This window comes from Gorilla gorilla, chromosome 10 (assembly GCF_029281585.2).
Source record: "Gorilla gorilla gorilla isolate KB3781 chromosome 10, NHGRI_mGorGor1-v2.1_pri, whole genome shotgun sequence".
NCBI classification, from domain to species: domain Eukaryota; kingdom Metazoa; phylum Chordata; class Mammalia; order Primates; family Hominidae; genus Gorilla; species Gorilla gorilla.
This window is the reverse complement of record NC_073234.2, coordinates 35,170,757-35,185,656: the sequence shown is the minus strand read 5'-3', so window position 1 is coordinate 35,185,656 and position 14,900 is coordinate 35,170,757.

The window sequence follows — 14,900 nt, the reverse complement described above, 5'->3', positions numbered from 1 at the left end:
TCTCATTAAAAAGGAGAAAGAGAAGAAGGAAGAGGGAGGAGAAAGTCTGTATGATACTCACCTTAATGGACTGTTGTTCTATATGTAACCCTAAGGAGGCACTAGTGAAGCCTAATGTTTTCTGAGAAACCACCATGCTCCACTGCTATCTCATAATTAGTAGGTAGAAAGAGACTAACACCAGAAGATCTTCTTTTATAAAGAAGGGGATTCTTTTTTTTTTTTTTTTTTTTTTTTTGAGACGGAGTCTCGCTCTGTCGCCCAGGCTGGAGTCCAGTGGTGCGATCTCGGCTCACTGCAAGCTCCATCTCCCGGGTTCACACCATTCTCCTGCCTCAGCCTCCTGAGTAGCTGGGACTACAGGCACCCGCCACCACGCCCAGCTAATTTTTTTGTATTTTTAGTAGAGATGGGGTTTCACCGTGTTAGCCAGGATGGTCTCGATCTCCTGACCTCGTGATCCGCCCGCCTCGGCCTCCCATAGTGCTGGGATTAAAGGAGTGAGCCACCGTGCCAGGCCAAGAAGGGGATTCTTAACAAATAGTTGTAAGGGTAAAAAAAAAAAATCAATTACATGAAAGTTCTTTGCAAAGTACAGAATTATATAGAAAACAATGATCATGTTTATTATTTGATTATTGTTACTTGAGTAATTATCAATTTGACGTCCTCTTAAGTATCACCTAGCTCTCTTCCAAAATTCACATGGAAGTTGGAATAATAAAACACTTTGTAATGCAGAATGAAGACAATACTTAATAAACAAAGGGGCCGGGCGTGGTGGCTCAAGCCTGTAATCCCAGCACTTTGGGAGGCCGAGACGGGCGGATCACGAGGTCAGGAGATCTAGACCATCCTGGCTAACATGGTGAAACCCCCGTCTCTATTAAAAATACAAAAAATTAGCCAGGCGTGGTGGTGGGTGCCTGTAGTCCCAGCTACTCGGGAGGCTGAAGCAGGAGAACGGCGTAAACCCGGGAGGCGGAGCTTGCAGTGAGCCGAGATCGCGCCACTGCACTCCAGCCTGGGTGATAGAGCGAGACTCTGTCTCAAAACAAAACAAAACAAAACAAAAAAAACAAAAGGAGCTACATACAGATGTCCTGACTACTGATAATTGGACTGTAAGTGGGTTTATCAGGCATAATCCCATTGTAAGTCAAGGAGCATTTGTATTCACAATCCATAGCTCACATGTATACAGTGTGTGCCAAGTACCAGGCCCAGCACATAGAACACTGTTTATTATATGTACATTATCACATACTTAATCTATAATTAGCCTGACAAACTGTATGAAAAGATGAAGTATTTTTATAAAAACTAGATGCGTAGTGGTTATATCAAATAATTTGTTTAACAATTGCCTAAAATTTTTTTTTTTTTTTGAGACGGAGTCTCGCTCTGTCACCCAGGCTGGAGTGCAGTGGCGCGATCTCGGCTCACTGCAAGCTCCACCTCCCAGGTTCACGCCATTCTCCTGCCTCAGCTTCCCGAGTAGCTGGGACTACAGGAGCCCGCCAATACACCCGGCTAATTTTTTTATTTTTAGTAGAGACGGGGTTTCACCGTGTTAGCCAGGATGGTCTCGATTTCCTGACCTCGTGATCCGCCTGCCTCAGCCTCCAAAAGTGCTGGGATTACAGGCGTGAGCCATCGTGCCCAGCCGCGTAAAATATTTTAGGATGGCAGTCAATTCTTTTTCTGTCATACTCTGTAGAGTAATTATCTCCTTCTCCGAGATTACCAAAACCAAAGCCTCATCTAATAACTGTTATTTAATAATAAAATGTATTTTAAAAGTAAGATTTATTGTGCCCCTATCATGCACAAGGCTCTTTATATATAACTCTATGGATGCGCTGGTGAAGCCTAATGCTTTCTAAGAAACCACCATGCTCCAGGCACTGTAATAAATAATTTACATATGCAATCTCATAATTCTGACAGCAGTGATGAAAAAAATACTGATTTTTCAGATGAGAAAGGTAAGCCTCAGTAAGATTAAGGCTTACCCAAATTCATACAGCAGGGTGCGAATTTGGGATTTCAGCAAACCAACTTTCTCATTCCAAACTTGTTTAAGTATTAACCAGTTAATTTGTACGGAAGAAATAAGATTCACAAAAGCATTCCTATACCATACAACTCTTTATAGAATAACCACATCAATGGATAGCAGCCTGAAGCTTCCTCAAAACTCAAATAACAATGGATAAAATTAAAATATGGCAATAGTATTAAAAGAAAGTTATCACATTTGACTCCATCTTTTATATTTCTTTCACTTATATTTTCCTTGGGCTTTGAATTGTGGATCATTTCTTAGCTTTGTTAAAGGTAGACGCCTGGCCAGGCGCGGTGGCTCACACCTGTAATCCCAGCATTTTGGGAGGCCGAGGCGGGTGGATTGCCTGAGGTCAGGAGTTCGAGACCAGTCTGGCCAACATGGTGAAATCCCATCTCTACTAAAAATACAAAAAGATTACCTGGACGTGGTGGTGTGCGCCTGTAATCCCAGCTACTCGGGGCCTGAGGCAGGGGAATTGCTTGAATCAGAGAGGTGGAGATTGCAGTGAGCTGAGATTGTGCCACTCAGCAATACTCCAGCCTGGGTGATGGAGCAAGACTCTGTCTCAAAAAAAAAAAAAAAATGTAGATGCCTATTCTTTCTAGGCTATTTTGAAAGCCTAGAAAAGATTAGGAATTTGACTAGTGAAAACTTTATGAATTAAAAAATTTTCAAAACACTTAAATCTGTAACAATGCTATTGGCATCCAATCAATCAAAAGTTATTTATTATATAACTATATTCTCAGGCTCAGCAAAATGTTACCTTTACAGGAGACTAGGTTCTCTCCTTTATCATTTGATTGCATCCTGTCCTTTTCCTTTGTGGATGTTTAATGTCTTTCTGCCTCATGGTATCACAAGGTAGTCTAAATAAGGGTAGTAACTACGTATTTGTCTTACTGCCTGTTCCATTCCCAGGCTTCCGTAAGGTTTACACACAGACAAACACACACATACACACACACACACACACACACACACACACACACAGAGCATTTGCTTAACATCTGCTGCACAAGTGAATGAACTTTTGCAGTTTCGATGATGAGGTCTTTGGAAACACTCACCAAGACTTCAATTCCTGATCCCCATGTCTCAGGCACCCTATCCTAAAGTAAGGTCAGCTAAAGTGTTTAGCCGTTGGCCATACAATCCATGGTGGAGCACTTTGATTCATGTTTCCTAGATGGACATTAGGATATTTGTCACCTCCAAATCTCATGTTGAAATTTGATCCCCAGTGTTGGAGGAGGGGCCTAGTGTGAGGTGTTTGAGTCATGGGGGTGGATCCCTCATGAATGGCTTGGTGCCATTCTTAGGAGACTAAGTGAGTTCTCTCTGTTAGTTCCCATGAGATCTGGTTGTTAATAAGAGCCTAGAACCTCTCTCCCCTCTCTCTCTTACCATGTAATGCATTGGCCCCACTTTGCCTTCTGCTGTGAGTGGAAGCTTCCTGAGGTCCTTACCAGAAGCAGATGCTGGAGCCATGCTTCTTGTATAGCATGCAGAGCCATGAACCAAATAAACGTATTTTCTTTATAAATTTACCCAGTGTCAGGTATTACTTTATAGCAACTCAAAATGGACTGAAACAGATACCAACCAGTGAATTGTGAGGATAAACAAAAGACCATTTGGCTTCAATATTTTAAAAATAACATTCATGTACATTTTTTCCTTATCAGAATGTTTCCTATGGCTTTTTGGACTGTAAGATGATTAAAGCCAAACTCTCCAAACTGATCTCATCCAAAAATACGAGAATAATCTGCCATCACACCTACATCAAGTCATTTCTACTCATTTCCAGGGCCATATTCCCTTTCAAAGATAAGATCCTCCTTTGCATTCTCAGGATTTTTTCCAAATTTATTTCTCAACAATCATACCTGCCTGGCTTTATCTCCTGCTATTAATATGCCAAGTGCAAGTCACATACAAACTGGTAAAAAGTAACTGTCCTGAGGCAGAGAATGTGAAAACTATATAACATAAAAAACAAGAAAGATTATTCGTAAGAATAAACCTTTGTCAGGCTAAAATTTTCAGAGAGCTCTAGGGAAAAAATATTCCAACCCCTCCCCACTGAGTTATTAACAGTATTTGAATTTTTTAAAAAAAATTTTAACTTTGTAAAAGTGAGTTTTTTTAACTAGGTTCATATTTAAGTCTAGAATCACAGCAAATGGAGTGGTTTTGTACATATAGAAATCAACATTTCTATTTCCAAAATGCTCTTTTTCTATAATGTCACTGGTGTTGGCCTTTATATAACACTGTCTTCTCTTAAATTACTCTCACTAGAGTTGGCAGCTTCCTTTGCAGACTAAGCCTCCTCTCCTGAAATCATCATGTCCTTTTTCCTGAATTTCCTTTCCTAAATGAATCTTGATAGTAATAACTCATTCAGGAGTTTTCATGTAATGAACCTACTGCCTCTGTTTAAAATGACAACACACATTCCTTTTCTGCATGGATGGACTAACCAATGATCTCTGAAGCATATTTTTTATGAACTCCAGATATAAAAACAAACTGCCCCTTTGTGTAATCTTTGGCCCATGGCTCTGAAAAGTTTTTTCAATGTATTTTGGTAAGACACACTCAACTAGTACTATCGACTAGTATTTTCCTTTCTTGAGAATTTTCTTCTGATATTTTTGGCCTTCTTTTTCCATTGTACAATGGCATCTTTTCTTTTTAATGGATATTGGCAAATCATATTACAAAGATGAAAATGGAAACTTCAAAGATTTGTCAAGGTACCAATTTCCAAGTTTAAATTTCTTCTCTTTATTACTGAGGTTAAACAATGTTATAATTATTATACTTTCTATTTTTTAATGGAAACTACTTTTATTTAATTTTTTCTTTTACACTGTTGCTATGAAATATACCACCTATTTAAAAGGTGGTATATACATTTCAGGGAGAAATAATAAAATGATCACCCTTGTACTTACCCCCTACCTAAAAAAAAAATAGAGCTTTTCTGGTAATTATAGTCTCCCTGAGGGCCCCTCTTAGTTGCAGCTCTTTCCCTACCTCCTCTCCTTGTCACCACTCCCCAAGTAACTATTATTCTGAATTGAATGTTAATTATTCCCTTGCTTTCTTTATAGGTTTGCCACATACTTATAAGTGCATTAAGTGAGTTTTGAGTCTTTTAGAACTTCCTGTGAGAGGGATCATACTATACACCTTCTTCTGCAATTTGTTTTACTACACGTTTTGAGACTCAAGCATACTAATATATGTAGCTGAGTTCATTAATTTTTACTGCCGTATGATATTCTAGCGTATGAATAGACTGCAATTTATCCAAATTTTTCATACTTGTCAATTTCACAAGAGTTAGCATTTCCCAATTATTAATGAGTTTGAACATCTTTTCAGATGGTTATGAGGCATTAGCATTTCCTCTTCTACAAAATTCCTAGTAATTTGTTTGCCTAGTTTTTTTTTATCTTTCTCATCTTTTTGTTTCTTTTTGTTGATTTCTTCCTACTATTACTACTATGATTTATTGCTATATTAATTCATTTTTGCTTTCTTTCAATGGATAAGAATACTTGACTTTAGTGTGATTGGATTTGTAAATCTTTGTTTGTGGTTTATACATGTTGTGTCTTGCTAAAGAAACCTCCTGTATCTTGGGATCGTAATGATATTCTCCTATATCTCCTAAAATTTTTATAGCTTTGCCCTTCACACTTAAGTCTTTAATCTACTAGGTATTATTTGTGTATGACATGATGTAGGGATCTAATTTTTTTACATTATTAAACATTTAGCTCCCCACAATTTATAGAAAAGTTCATCCTTTCCCACCAATCTGCAATGGCACTACATCATATATTGAGGGTGCATATAACCACTGGTCCCTCTCCATTTCTGACTTCTCTGTTCTGTTTCTATGCCAATACCATATTGCATCAATACCATGCTGTTGTAATTCCTATAACTTCATAAATAAAAGAATGTTAATTTCTTCACATTAATAATGTCTTGAAACCTGGTAGGACAAATTCATATCTTACTAATTTTCTTTATCAGTGACCTACGATTGGCCCTTTGTTCTTACATATGAGTTTTAGAATCATTTCCAAGATGCTTTGGGACTTTTATTGAACTTGCATTACATTTATAGGTAAATACATATGAACTTGGCATCATTATTGAATTGTGTTCTTTGTACACGGTTTGTCTCTCCATGTGTTTGAGTAGTTTTAATGTCTTTAAAGAAAGTTAATGATTTTCTTTCATACAAATCTTGAACATTTTTAGTTAGACTTATTCCTAGGAATTTAGCTTTTGCTAATATTGCAAATGGCTAAAGTATACAACTGATGTCATTTAGAAATACAATTGGCTTCTTAAAATGAAATTTCCACTGAAGTATATTATGCACAGAAAAATACACAAATCATAACTGTATGGCACCATGAATTATCACAAAGTAAACTTGCCCAGGTAACCACCACCCCTATAAAAACAGGACAATAGTAGTACCCAAGAAAACCCCAGTGCCAAAACCACTATCCACTTCCTCTCCAAAGATAACCACTTCCTATCACTAATTTCTGTCACTATTACTTTTGCTTGGTTCTCAAGGTTGTGTAAGTAGAATTATATATTCTGTATTATTTTGTGTATCTACTTTCTCTCAATCATGATGTTTATAAGATTAATCCATGTTACTGCATGTAGCTATAGTTCGTTCTTTTTCATTTCTTATAGTATTGCTTTGTGTGAACATGTGAATATAACACAATTGATTTATTCATTCTCCTGATAGTGGATATTTAAATCATTTCCAGTTTCTGGTTATTATAAATGAAACTGCAATGAACATTGTTTTGTGTGTGTGTGTGTGTGTATGTGTGTGTGTGTGTATATACACACATATATACACATATATATACACACACACATATATATACACATATATACACACATATATACACATATATATATACACACGTGTATATATATATACACACATGTATATATATATACACACACACATATATATATACACGTATTTAGGTGAAAATATACTTACATATTTATGTTGGCTATTATAAATAAAGCTGCTGCTATGAACATTCTTGTATATGTCTTTCCATAAACATATGTACCCAGGAGTAGAGCTGCTAAGTCATAGAGTATCTCTCTATTCATCTTTAGTGAATAGTGCCAGTTTTCCAAAACAAGGACAAAAATTTACACTCTCACTATCAGTGAGAGAGTTCTATTTCTTCCACATCCTCCTCAACACTCGGGATTATCAGTCTTTTTCCTTTTAACCATTCTGGTGGGTGCTTTATGCTATATTATTGTGATTTTAACTTCCATCTCCCTGTTTACTAATGAATTGGCACACTTTATTAACTAGTTGGATATCTATTTTTTGAAGTGCTTGTTCAAGTCAATTGTCCATTTTTATTCAATTTTCTCTCCGTGTCTTGTTGATCTATAGGAGTTCGTAATCCTCTGGCTGAATGCCTTGGCAGTTGTGTGCATCGTTGATCTCTTTTCCCATGCTGTGGCATGCCTCTTTGTTTATTAGATTATATCTTTTGATGAACAGAAGTTCATCATTTTAATTTGGACAACTTATTAATATTTGCCTTTATAGCAAGCACTTTTTGTGTCTTTTTCCAAAAATCACTCCCTACCCCAAGGTCATGAAGATATTCTCCAATGTTATCTTCTAGAAAATTTAGTGTTCTACCATTCACCCCTAGCAATAGATTCTACCTGATTTTGAGGTAGCGTGTGAAGCAGGTCTTAAATTTTACTGTTTTCCATATGGGAAACCACTTCTTTTTAAAATTGTCATATTCCCACTGCTCTTCAGTGTCACATTTGCCATGAATTAGAGGTGGGTGTGTTGTTGAATTTATGTTTTGTTCACTGATTGATTTGCCTAGGCTTACATAAATAATACACCATAATAATTAATTCAGGATTAAAATCAATCTTGTCAACTATTAGTATAAGTCTTCCACCTTTTTTGTCCTTCTTCAAGATTGTCTTATATTTCCCCATAAATTTAATAATCAGCTTGTCAATTTATATACATGCCTTGTTTGGACGGCTTTGCTAAATTCTCTTATTAATTATAATAGCTTATCCGTAGGTGATTTTGAATGTTTATGTATACAGTTAAGTCACCTGGGAAAAAATACAGTTGTATTATTTCCTTTCTAATCCTTAAGCTTTTTTTGCCTTATTTGTTGTAATTTTTTTCCAGTCATGCCTATGAAACATGTCAAAATGAAAGAAAATAAAAACAGAAAAACTATTTTAAAAGCAGGTTTTCTGCTATCAAGTTCTTTGTTCAAAGCCTCCTTTTATCTATCCTTCTCTCCTCCTAATTAAAGGTGTCCACCCATATTCTTCTGCTAACATATTTCAACCACTTCTCTAGCTTCCTAATCTGGACCATACAATCACTCACTTCAACTACTCCTTCCCTCCAATGTAGACTTCCCTCCCTCTTTGGCTTTCTGCTATATCAGTCTGCAAGTCTAATATTACCAATAGCTAATATTTATTGCTCATTCATGAAATACACAGCATTCTGCTCAGCTCTACATATTTAATCCTCATAACAAACCAATAAAACTGATACTATTACTCAGTTTAATATATTTGTGATCTTTTTGCAATAAAATGTGTGTTTTTCTTCTATAATAAGAAAAATAAGTCTGGGTGCAGTGGCCCATGCTTGTAATTCCAATGCTTTGGGAGGCCAAGGTGAGAGGATCACTTGAGGCCAGGAGTTTGAGAACAGGCTGGGCAACATACAGAGACCCCATCTCTAAAAAAAAAAATAAATTTTTAAGTTAGCCAGGCATAGTGGTGCACACCTGTAGTCCTAGCTACTCAGGAAGTGAGGCAGGAGGATAGCTTGAGCCCAGGAGTTTGAGGTTATAGTAAGCTATGATCATGTCACTGCATTCCAGCCAGGTGACAGACCAGGACCCTGTCTCTAAAAAGAGAGTAAAGGAAAAAGATGAAAAACTGTTTAAAATAAATATTTGTTGATTGAAGACCATATTGGAAAAATCTAAACATTCTTATAAACGTATATACATATACATGTACCCATCTAGAGTTCAAGGAAAACAATATGGAAAAAGAGCAAGATCCTGCCTCTAAATAACAATTTTTATATCTCTCCAGGATCAAGTCCACTTAAAATATGCATAAATGTATTCAAGCAGGAAAAACTGCACATGCTAATCTGTTCTTTACATGAATTCTTTAGAATACCTTAAAATGAGGGAATTTCAACTTTATGCCCTTTCAGTCCTTCTCCTTTTTGCTGCAAATCTATTATAGAGGAGATGTATTTGTGGCATCTATAATTTTTCCCTTTGCTGTAAGAATAGTTTTCTGATAAAAGTTATATTAAGGTCACAAAGACACAGCACATAAGATTTTTTTAAGAAGTAAAAATTCCATTTAGGGCTCTGTCAAACCCTAGTTAAATGAATTTGAACAAGAGCATTAGCCCCATTTTTTTCACCTATAATAATTTTACCAGCTACCTTAAAGAATTATGCAAATTAATGTGATAAAATAATTTGAGTTCCTTTAAAATAGGTACTTTCAATATAAGTAGTTACTTTACACAGTTCCATTAACTTTAGGTCTTCTCATAAAAAATAAAATATAAAAATAAAAAAAGACAAATGTAGGTTATATACTAATCACTCAAAAAAACACTAATTTTTTGATGCATGTCTCTATATTACGACCTATTTCTGCCATTTCTTGAGAAACAACATTAAAGAATTAAAAATGTTTGCTCTTTGACTCAGTAATTCTACTTTTGCGGATGTTACCTAACACAAAGCCAAAATATCAAAAACAAGTTTTATACACAAATATATTTACTGCAGTCTTTATGGCATCAAAAATAATAATCCATTAACAGGAGAACGTTTAATTGTGATTTAACTACATGATGGAACATCATATAAATGTTAAAATATATGTTTTAAAATATATTTAATAATATAGAAAACATACTTTAATAATGTATTTAATAATATAGAAAACATACTTTAATAATACATTTAATAATATAGAAAACATACTTTAATAATATGTTTAATAATATAGAAAACATACTTTAATAATATATTTAATAATATAGAAAACATACTTTAATAATATATTTAATAATATAGAAAACATATTTTAATAATATATTTAATAATATAGAAAACATTTTAATAATATATTTAATAATATAGAAAATATATTTTAATAATATATTTAATAATATAGAAAATATATTTTAATAATATATTTAATAATATAGAAAATATATTTTAATAATATATTTAATAATATAGAAAATATATTTTAATAATATATTTAAATAAATTAATTTTATTCATAAAATTTCTTTAATTTTGCTAGAGAGGTAGACATCCAGATACAAAAATAATCCCAAGAACAACTGTGAGATACCATACAAAATGCACATCACCAAAGCATATAGTCATCAGACTGTCCAAGGTCAACACTAAAGAAAAAAATCTTAAAGGGAGCTAGAGTAAAAGGTCAGATCACATGTAAAGGGAATCCCATCAGGCTAACAGCAGACATCTCAGCAGAAACTTTGCAAGCCGTGACAGATTGAGGGCCTATTTTCAGCATTCTTCAAGAAAAGAAATTCCAAGCAAGAATTTCATATCCCACCAAACTAAGCCTCATAAGTGGAGAAAACAACAACAAAAAAAACCTTTTTCAGATAAGGAGGTGCTAAAGGAATTCGTTACCCCTAGACCAGCCTTACACAAGATCATTAAGGCAAGTTCTAAATATAGAAATGAAAGAACAATTTCCTGCTGCCACAAAAATATACTTCAGTACATAACCTGAAGACCCTATAAAGCAACCACACAATAGAAACTACAAAGCAACATACTAACAACTTCCCAATAGAATCAAAACCTCACATTATCAATATTAGCCTTAAATGTAAATGATCTGGCCTGTCACGGTGGCTCACACCTGTAATCCCAGCACTCTGGGAGGCCGAGGTGGGCGGATCACGAGGTCAGGAGATCAAGACCATCCTGGCTAATATGGTGAAACCTCGTCTCTACTAAAAATACAAAAAATTAGCCGGGCATGCTGGCGGGCACCTGTAGTCCCAGCTATGCAGGAGGCTGAGGCAGGAGAATGGCCAGAACCTGGGAGGTAGAGCTTGCGGTGAGCCAAGCTCCAGCCTGGGTGACAGAGTGAGACTCTGTCTCAAAAAATAATAATAATAATAATAATAATAATAAATGATCTAAACACATCACTTAAAAGGCACAGAGTGCCAAATTGGATTAAAAAAATAAGACCCATCTGTCTGCTGTCTTCAAGAGAACCATTTCACATATAACAACACTCATAGTCAAAGTAATGTCTACCATGCAAATGGAAAACAAAAGAGATCAGGGATTGCTATTCTTATTTCAGACAAAACAGACTGTAAACAAACAGCAGTTTTAAAAAAGGCAGGGAAGAGCACTACATAATGATGGTTCAATTTAACAAGAAGGCTTAACTATTCTAAATATATACGCACCCAACATTGGAACACCAAGATTCATAAAATCAGCAGCTATGAAAAGACTTAGACAGTAATAAAATAATGGCAGAGGACATAAACACCTTAATAACAGCATTAAACAGAACATCGAGGCAGAAAAACGAGGAAAGAAATTCTGGACTTAAACTCGAAAACTGACCAACTGGGTCTAATAGACATCTACAGAAGATTCCACTTATCAACCACAGAATATACATTCTTCTCATCTGCACATAGAGCATACTCCAAGATCAACTACATGCTCCACCATAAAGTATGAAAAAATCAAAATTATACAAACTATACTCTCAGACCACAGTGGAATAAAAATAGAAATCAATACCAAGAAGATCTGTCAAAACCAGACAACTACATGGAAATTAAACAACTTGCTACTGACTGACTTTTGGGTAAACAACAAAATTAAAGCAGAAATCAAAAAAAAAATATTTGAAATACAGGAAAACAAGGACACAACATACAAAAATCTCTCAGATGCAGCAAAAGCAATATTAAAAGGAAAGTTGATAGCACTAACTGCCTATCTCAAAAAGTTAAGTAGATCACAAATTAACATCACACCTAGAAAAATTTGAAAAACAAAAATAAACTTACCCCATACTAGCAGTGGAAAATAAATGACTAAAATCAGAGCAGAACCGAATAAACTTATTACCCAGAAATCTATACAAAGAATCAGTGACACCAAAACTTCGTTCCTTGAAAGGATAAACAAGATCCATGGACCACTAGCTAGATTAACAAAGAAAAAAGAGCAAAGATCCAAATAAACACAATCAGAAATGACAAAGATTGACATTACAACTGATCCTACAGAAATACAAACAATCCTCAAAGACTTTACAAACACCTCTATGCCTACAAACTAGAAAATCCAGAGAAAATGGATAGAAATACAGATAGAAATTAATAGAAATACAGAAATAAAAACAATACTCAGAAACTTTATGAACACCTCTATGCACACAAACTAGAAAATCCACAGTAAATGGATAAATCCCTGGAAACACACAATCTCGCAAGGATGAATTAGGAAGAAATTGAAACCTTGACCAGACCAACATTGAGTTCCAAAATTGAATCAGTAATTTTAAAAAAACCTACCAACCAGAAAAGCCCCAGACCAGACGGATTCACAGCCAACTTCTACCAGATGTACGAAGAAGAGCTGGTACTAGTTCTACTGAATCTATTCCAAAAAATTGAGGAGGAGGTACTCCTCCCTAACTACAAAGCCAGCATCACCCTGATGCTAAGACCTGGCAAAGACAAAATAAGAAAATTAACTACAGGCCAATAACCCCGATGCAAAAATCCTCGACAAAATACCAGCAAACCAAGTAAAGGAACACAACAAAAAGCTAGTCTATTGTGATTAAGTAAGAATCATTCCTGTGGTGCAAGGTTGGCTCAACATATGCAGATCAATAAAAGTAATCTACTATATAAACAGAATTAAAAACAAAAACCATAAAATCATCTCAATAGATACAGACAAAGCTTTCAATAAAATCCACCATAGCTTAGTGATTAAAAAAAAAAAAACCCCCACAAGAAACCAGGCATTTAAGGAACATACCTCAAAATAATAAGAAGTATCTCTGACAAACCCACAGTTAGCATCATACTTAGCAGGAAAAAACTGGAAGTATTCCTTTTGAGAACTAGAATAAGACAAGTAACAGGCCCGTTCTCACCATTTCTATTCAATATAGTACAGGAAGTGCTAGCCAGGGCAATAAGGCAAGAGAAAGAAACGAAAGGCATACAAACAGGACAAATAATAAACTGTCTCTCTTTATGGATGATATGATTCCATACCTAGAAAACCCTAAAGACTCAACCAAAAGGCTCTTAGAACTGATAAACAGCTTTAATGAAGTTTTAGGATACAAAATCAAGGTATAAAACTCAATAGCATTTATATACACCAATTACATTCAAGCTGAGAGTCAAATCAAAAATGCAGTTTTATTAACAATAGCCACAAAAACATACCTAGGAATATATCTAATCAAAGAGATGAAAGATGTCTATAAGGAGAACTACAAAACAGTACTGAAATACATTGTACATGACAAAACAAATGGAAAAACGTTCCATGCACAGGGATTGGAAGAACCAAATTAAAATAGCCTTACTGCCCAAAGCAATCTACAAATTCGACACTATTCCTATCATCTACCAATGTCATTTTTCACAGAACTAGGAAAAACTATGCTAAAATTTATGTGCAACCAAAAAAAAGAGCCTAAATAGCCAAAGCAATTTTAAGCAAAATAAACAAAGCTGGAGGTATCACATTACTTGACTTCAAACTCTACTAGAAGGCTACAGTAACCAAAACACCATAGTAGTGATACAAAAACAGACATAGACCAATGGAACAGAATAGAGAACCCAAAAATAAAGCCGCACACCTACAGCTATCTGATCTTCAACAAAACTAACAAAAATAAGCAATGGGGAAAGAATTCCCTATTCAATAAATGGTACTGGGATAACTGGCTAGCCACATGCAGAAGAATAAAACTGGACCCCTTCCTTGTACCATATACAAAAATTAACTAAATGATGATGAATTAAAGATGATGATGATGAATTAAAGATTTAAATGTAAGACATCAAACTATAAGAATACTAGGAGAAAATCTAGAAAACACCATTCTGGACATCAGTCTTAGGAAAGAGTTTATGACTAAGTCCTCAAAAACAGTTGCAACCAAAAAAAAAAAAATTGGCAATGGGACCTAATTAAACAAACGAGCTTCTGTTCAGGAAAAGAAACTATCAATAGTAAACAGACAACCTACAGGGTGGGAGAAAATATTTGCAAACTATGCATCCAATAAAGGTCTAATATCTAGAAGCTATAAGGAACCTAAATAACAACAACAACAAAACTCCATTGTCCATGGGCAAAAGACACAAATAGACACTCCTCAAAAGAAGACATGAAAGCCGCCAACAAACATATGAAAAAATGCTCAAAATCACTAATCACCAAAGAAATGCAAATCAAAACCACAATGAGATACCATCTCACACCAGTCAGAATGAATAGCCAAAGTTAAAAAAACTAAAAGTCAGAAAACAGATGTTGGCGAGGATGTGGAGAAAGGGAACACTTGTACACTGTTGGTGGGAATGCAATTTAGTTCAGCCACTGTGGAAAGCGGTTTGGAGATTTCTCAAAGA